At 37.9% G+C, this 7,144-nt stretch overlaps 3 long non-coding RNA genes across 3 annotated transcripts; 2 read left to right on the plus strand and 1 right to left on the minus strand.

Annotated features, from left to right (window-relative positions):
* Window positions 1-2,014: 2,014 nt before the first annotated feature.
* On the minus strand, window positions 2,015-2,566 carry LOC146719893 (uncharacterized). Its single transcript, XR_014926321.1, has 2 exons — window positions 2,344-2,566; window positions 2,015-2,269 (listed from the first exon to the last, which is right to left on the minus strand). It is a non-coding gene; the product is annotated as an uncharacterized LOC146719893 (long non-coding RNA).
* Window positions 2,567-2,604: 38 nt separating this feature from the next.
* On the plus strand, window positions 2,605-2,885 carry LOC146719894 (uncharacterized). Its single transcript, XR_014926322.1, has 2 exons — window positions 2,605-2,749; window positions 2,824-2,885. It is a non-coding gene; the product is annotated as an uncharacterized LOC146719894 (long non-coding RNA).
* A 1,096-nt stretch (window positions 2,886-3,981) lies between these two features.
* Window positions 3,982-6,184, plus strand: LOC146719895 (uncharacterized). The gene is made up of 2 exons (XR_014926320.1): window positions 3,982-5,855; window positions 5,930-6,184. It is a non-coding gene; the product is annotated as an uncharacterized LOC146719895 (long non-coding RNA).
* Window positions 6,185-7,144: the final 960 nt, after the last annotated feature.

Below are 7,144 nucleotides of genomic sequence, written 5' to 3' on the forward strand. Positions count from 1 at the left end.
AAGACGGACGTGACACACCACAAACGGCAGCCGCTCCTTCCTCGTGTAGTTGTCGAAGCTGAGCCACTTGTCCTTGTCGCTCGGCAACCAAATAGCGTAGTCGTTTAGTTTTCCGCAATCTTCCGTATGCGCCTGCAACTGGTCCTCAGAATAGAAATAATGTAGGCATTTGTAAAAAATAAAAAAATTTATTTATTATAAAATTATTTTTAATATAATTTACGTGTAATAAATATATATACTTACCGATCGCAAATAAATTTTCTACATTTGTGTTTGCTCAGTTGTGAGCTCACGAGGCGAGACAGATTTTTTATCAAAACAAAATGCCCGACGCTGTTTTCGTCTTCCACGTACAGCAGATTGACGTGTCTGTCTTTCTTTTTTTCCGAAAGACGTAGCGGGACGATGTTCTCGTTCTCGATGATGTACACGTTTACGGAGATGTCGTTTGCAAGTTTGAATCTTTTAATTTGATTCACAGTCACTGGAAACTCAATGTTTTGGAGATTCAGCACTGTGGTGTAATGCGGATAGGAGGATTCTCGTTCCATATGTCTTTCAGCGGGGTATAGAGCGGCTACCACTGACCATACAAAACACGCATTGTCCGCTGATCGCACATTAACAACCGCTCTTTTTACCATAATTTTTTGCGGTAATTTGACATGGCATTTAGCGCGCATTGGATTATACTTGTTGATATTCACAGTCAAATCTATTATCCGCGACAATGCCCAGCCGCTATCGCGTTCCTGGAACTCTTCTAGCGATGCTAGCGTGGGCTCGATTACGCGGTGCTCGTACCACTCGCGTACATCGGACTTGCGAAAGAGTTCAAAGTTTCTCGTGTTGATACTTTTATTGGCACGCTTGTCACCGGACACAAATTCGCCGTTGAAAACAGTGTTCACTTTTACACTGATGTGTCTCTGCAGCACATTCTCCACGTTTTCGACTACAATGTTTGCTGCATTTTCCAAAAACTGACGCGGTTCGATGTAGTCTGCGTTAATTACCGCACCGGTCAGTATATACGGCTATCGAACGCCGTATCGATTTCGCGCCAAACGAGTCTTTGCACGTTATTGCCACCGCCACTAAATCCACCACTAAACATGGATTCACCGACATACTGTCTCTGCAAGCGCACCTTCGCACCCTCGAGTCGCGCTATTCTCGCCACGAGAGATTGCCTATGTCCAATCGAGAGACGCGGACGCTTGGCACGGCTGCGTTCTTCCAGCTGTGTGATAAATTCTTCACAATCTTGCAGCCATCCGAAATATTCGCCCAAGGTGGCGACTTGGCGGGAACGCTCCAACAGGCCGCGCTCAATATGTTCTACGTTCTCCATTTTTATTGCAAAAACAATTTACTCACTCACTACTATGCTCGCCAGTGGTACTATGACCCGGCAGCTGCATCGGTCCTCATTATATATCCCGATCATCCCTTTGTTCTTCAACGTATGATGGAATTGTTAATTCGCGAGAAATATTTGCGCTATCTTATCTTGGATTCGAAAACTTAGATATCGCTGATAATTCTTAGAAATTCATAGATAAAGCCGCCATTCCATTTCACCTCGTCGCAAGACACGTCGGATCCAAGCCTGGATTCTGCGAAGACATGTCGCAACCTGTGAAGCCTGCGTTCGCCCCCGCTGATATTTCTTAGAAATATACGCTATATCAACCCGCTTGATTGTCGGCGCTCGATCCATGCGGCACCCATTCGCAGAATTTTTATCTTATCTTCGGAGAAAATTTAGATGAAGAAACGCAACCCCCTTAGTAATAGATATCTGAATGTCGGCGCTCGATCCAAGCTTGGATTTTGCAACAGCCCTTCGTAGAATTTATCTTATCTGCAAACTTTGATACCTTACAAAGACGCCGCTTATCTTGGATTCGAAAACTTAGCTTATCTTGTTACAATAAAAATAAAATCTCGACGGCAATCGGAGCCTGTGCGGATGACATGCACAAAATTAATAAATTAAAATGAGATCTCAAGTCAAACTCATTTATTAAAATCTAAACGTTTCGACCCACTTCGGGTCTTCTTCAGTAGCTGCAAAATACAAAGAAACAAAAAAATAAAAGATAATCGGTACAATCAGAAAATTATAAAACTCGTATACATACAATCCGCAAATAAATTAAATATCATTCTCCTCCCTATTCGAACCGTCCGGTCGTCGGAGTGTCTCCCTAACGGTGACCATCGTCAGGAAGGAAGCAGAGCAGTGACTCCCTTACCAACACTAATCAACATAGTATAAATTAAACGTGTAAGATCCCCAAGAATTATAAATTAAAAACCGGGAAGAACACTCACCCCGACAGCAAAAACAGAGAGAAGACGATGCTACACGTGACACATCACTCTAACGACTGTGCGGTATTCTACCTCGACACAGTCGATACATATATACGCAAAAAAAACACAAAAATAAAATATGAAAATAAAAATAAAAACAACTAATACTTATCGGCACTCATGTCAAAGGTCTAACGAAAAAATCCGGTTATGTCTAATCACAAAGCTAGATTTTGGTAAATTTTTCAATTAACAGATCAACACGTTGGGGATCTTACACGTTTAATTTATACTATGTTGATTAGTGTTGGTAAGGGAGTCACTGCTCTGCTTCCTTCCTGACGATGGTCACCGTTAGGGAGACACTCCGACGACCGGACGGTTCGAATAGGGAGGAGAATGATATTTAATTTATTTGCGGATTGTATGTATACGAGTTTTATAATTTTCTGATTGTACCGATTATCTTTTATTTTTTTGTTTCTTTGTATTTTGCAGCTACTGAAGAAGACCCGAAGTGGGTCGAAACGTTTAGATTTTAATAAATGAGTTTGACTTGAGATCTCATTTTAATTTATTAATTTTGTGCATGTCATCCGCACAGGCTCCGATTGCCGTCGAGATTTTATTTTTATTGTAACACAATAATTTGAGCCGAGATTAACAGTTTTTTTATATTGAATTTACGCTGGCTGTAATAATGCGTCCGTTGAGGAATTTCTTTCAATTTGTTGGACATAGTTTTAATTGGGGCGCGGTCAAACATTTGAAGAATTGGATTAAATTAAACAAGAGCCTGATTAGATTAAACTTGCGAATTAAATTTCTAAAAGATTGTTTAAATCAGGATGTTACACCGTCTCATCTTATATTTCTTTCTCGTTATATTAATAATTTATATCATTATAAGTCAGTATTGAAACACAAATTTATTATAGGACGTACTATTAAAGACATTTTAAGAAATGAAATTTATGATGCTCATAGACAGATGCACAAAGTTAGATTGGATATTTATGAACTCGTTCGTTACATCATGTTAGATCTCCCAGTGTGTTATTGTGATGGGTTTTTCGGTGAGCAAAGCAGATCATTACATTATTTTTATAATAAGGAGCGGGTTCGACTGGATGATAAATTTAGATGGCTCTTAGATAAACAAATTAAATTCAATAATAGGAATATTCGTCCTATCCAATATTATTACACATGTACAAAAGAATTTTCTTCAAGGCCATGTGAGTCAGGGCCGTCTCAGTCTCTTAGTGTTTCCTTGAACCCGACTTCCTTTGTTTCTTTAAATCCTGATGTTGCTGACAAAAGAGATAAATGGTTTTTAAATTTATCATCCGTATCGATACCGTGTGAAATTCGAGATTTGTTGCGGTTAGGAGAGAACTTCTGTCTGCCAGTATTTGATAAAGATAAAACCACCATAGAGTTGTTGAAAAATATAGAACAAAATATTTTTAAACTCCCTGTGGAAAAACGATCTGCAGTCAGAAATAGAGCCTTCCCCATAATAAATAAATTCCATATTTCCATGTCTGAAAAAGCTCACACAAAAAATAGTTTATTTAATGCTTACAAATTGACGGGTAAATTCATCCAAGATAATCCTGATATTTTATTTATGAAGGCGGATAAGGGTAATATCACGGTTGCGATGAACAAGGATATGTACATGGACAAAATGTGTGATTTGCTGGCTGACCGGGATACTTATACTGTTGTTAAAAAAGATCCGACTAGGAACCTAATTAATCAATTACACGGGATTTTAAATAGATGGAAAATGAAGAATTACATTTCTTCAACAACATATAAATCCCTGAACTGCACGGACGGGGTTTTACCGAGAGCGTATGGTCTGCCGAAGGTGCATAAACCGAATTGCCCTTTACGTGTCATCGTGTCATCTAGGAATACACCTCTTTATTACTTGGCAAAATTTTTACATAAGATAATATATAAGGCAATTCCGAAACCTGATTCGGCTATTTCTGATAGTTTCCAATTAGTGAACAAATTAAATGGTTTATGTGTGGACAGTGATGTGGAGTTAGTTTCACTAGATGTTACATCATTGTTCACCAACGTACCATTGGATATGGCTATCGATAGTTTAATTAACAGATGGGGGTATATTGAAAAAGAGTGTATTATTCCACGGGATGAATTTTTATGTGCAATTCGTTTTATTATGAATTCGACTTATTTTATGTTTAATAATGTATGTTATCAACAGACCTTTGGCACGCCTATGGGTTCCCCCCTCTCACCGATCATTGCGGATATCACGTTGCAAGATTTGGAGAATAGAGCGATTGCTGCGATTCCAATGTCATTTCCATTTTATTTTAGATATGTTGACGATATCGCGTTGGCGGCCCCTCCCTCCATGCTTAAAATTGTTTTAAACACTTTCAATTCTTTCCATCCTAGATTGCAGTTCACCATGGAGGAAGGGGTTGACAACCGATTGAATTTTTTAGACGTCACTATTATTATAAATAATGGAAGCATTGAGTTTGATTTATTTCATAAGCCGACGTATTCAGGTAGATATTTAAATTTTGAGTCGCAGCATCCTCTCTGCCATAAAAAAGGCACCATTATCAGCCTCATAGATAGAGTTTTTTGGCTATCTCATCCGAAATTCCATAAAGATAATTTTGAGTCTATGATTGGAGTTCTTTTGTCTAATAATTATCCTCTCAAATTGATATTTCAAACATTACAAGCGCGGTTAAAAAAGTTGTTCTTCCGGTACAATAATAAGTTGCATAACAATAGAACAAATATATGCAATGACAAGATTCCAACGCAGAAAAAAGTTTCGTACTTTAATATTCCGTATATCAATAATGTATCAAAGAGAATCGAGGACATTACACGTGATTTGGATGTCATTCCATCCTATACAGCAATTAACAGTCTCCGTAAATTCATCAAAGTACACAAGGATAAGTTACCAAGGGAACTCCATAACAATGTAGTTTATAAAATTGATTGTATGGATTGTGATGCGTCGTATGTAGGGCAGACGGGTAGATTGTTGAAAACTAGGATGAAAGAACATCGCAGCAACATAAAAAGAAACGCGTCACAATTATCAGTCATATCGGAACATAGATTATTGAACCATGAATTTAATTGGGAGGATGTAAAAATCTTGGATGAGGAGCCTTTTTTAGGTAAACGTTTGATATCCGAAATGATCCACATTAAGCGTCAGAAGAATAGTTTAAATTTACATAGCGATACCGACAAATTAAACGAGAATTTTGATCTGTTAATTGAAAAATTTACCAAAATCTAGCTTTGTGATTAGACATAACCGGATTTTTTCGTTAGACCTTTGACATGAGTGCCGATAAGTATTAGTTGTTTTTATTTTTATTTTCATATTTTATTTTTGTGTTTTTTTTGCGTATATATGTATCGACTGTGTCGAGGTAGAATACCGCACAGTCGTTAGAGTGATGTGTCACGTGTAGCATCGTCTTCTCTCTGTTTTTGCTGTCGGGGTGAGTGTTCTTCCCGGTTTTTAATTTATAATTCTTGGGGATCTTACACGTTTAATTTATACTATGTTGATTAGTGTTGGTAAGGGAGTCACTGCTCTGCTTCCTTCCTGACGATGGTCACCGTTAGGGAGACACTCCGACGACCGGACGGTTCGAATAGGGAGGAGAATGATATTTAATTTATTTGCGGATTGTATGTATACGAGTTTTATAATTTTCTGATTGTACCGATTATCTTTTATTTTTTTGTTTCTTTGTATTTTGCAGCTACTGAAGAAGACCCGAAGTGGGTCGAAACGTTTAGATTTTAATAAATGAGTTTGACTTGAGATCTCATTTTAATTTATTAATTTTGTGCATGTCATCCGCACAGGCTCCGATTGCCGTCGAGATTTTATTTTTATTGTAACACAATAATTTGAGCCGAGATTAACAATTTTTTTATATTAGCTTATCTTATCGGCAAACTTTGATACCTTACAAAGACGCCGCTTATCTTGAATTCGAAAACTTAGCTTATCTTATCTTGTTTATGAAAACTTAGATATCGCTCAAAGACGCCGCTTATCTTATCTTGTAACAGATATTCGCTTATCTTATCTTGTAACAGATACCCGCTTATCTTGTTTATAAACATATCAGGTAACATGATCCCTTATCAGGTAACCTGAGCTGATAAGATAAGCTTATCTACTGATAAGACCCCCCTCCCCCGCGTGACGTCACCCCCCCTCGCCCCCGATTTCCCCCCGCCCCCGCACCCCCCCTCATTGCCCCCGGGTTACAACCCCCATATTATTCCTATTAACATCATCATCGTCTTTAATGAAATGTAGAATCAGTTAATTAGTAGTCAGCGATTAAGTTCGTTTATTATTAATAATTTATTTCGCGAGAACGACTAGCATTAAGCGACGGAACATTGTCATTTTTATGAACTTTTCGGGATCTTTTCGTGAATTTTTGAGATATTCGCATCTTATTTATTGGTTCCGTGATTATAATTATGATTTTACATATAGTTTTGCAATAGATATATTTTGGACGTACTTTAATGTTACTCTTGTCGTTCGCGCATAAAAACTTGTTTACGCGCATCGACTTGTTACATCAGGTGTTCGAAATATCCAGATCTTATTTTGTCTATTATACGGTTGAGCGCAAGAGGACGCGATTCGAACAAGTGTTAAAATCCGTACGTGTGTAATTAATTAAGGAGATCTTTAGAATTCCCGGCTCAATCAAATCACGAGCATCTAACAGTCACATAGAACTTTTAACGCCCAACC

The sequence above is a fragment of the Nylanderia fulva genome, unplaced genomic scaffold, assembly GCF_048542155.1.
Source record: "Nylanderia fulva isolate GAGA-0341 unplaced genomic scaffold, ASM4854215v1 Scaffold822, whole genome shotgun sequence".
NCBI classification, from domain to species: Eukaryota; Metazoa; Arthropoda; class Insecta; order Hymenoptera; family Formicidae; genus Nylanderia; species Nylanderia fulva.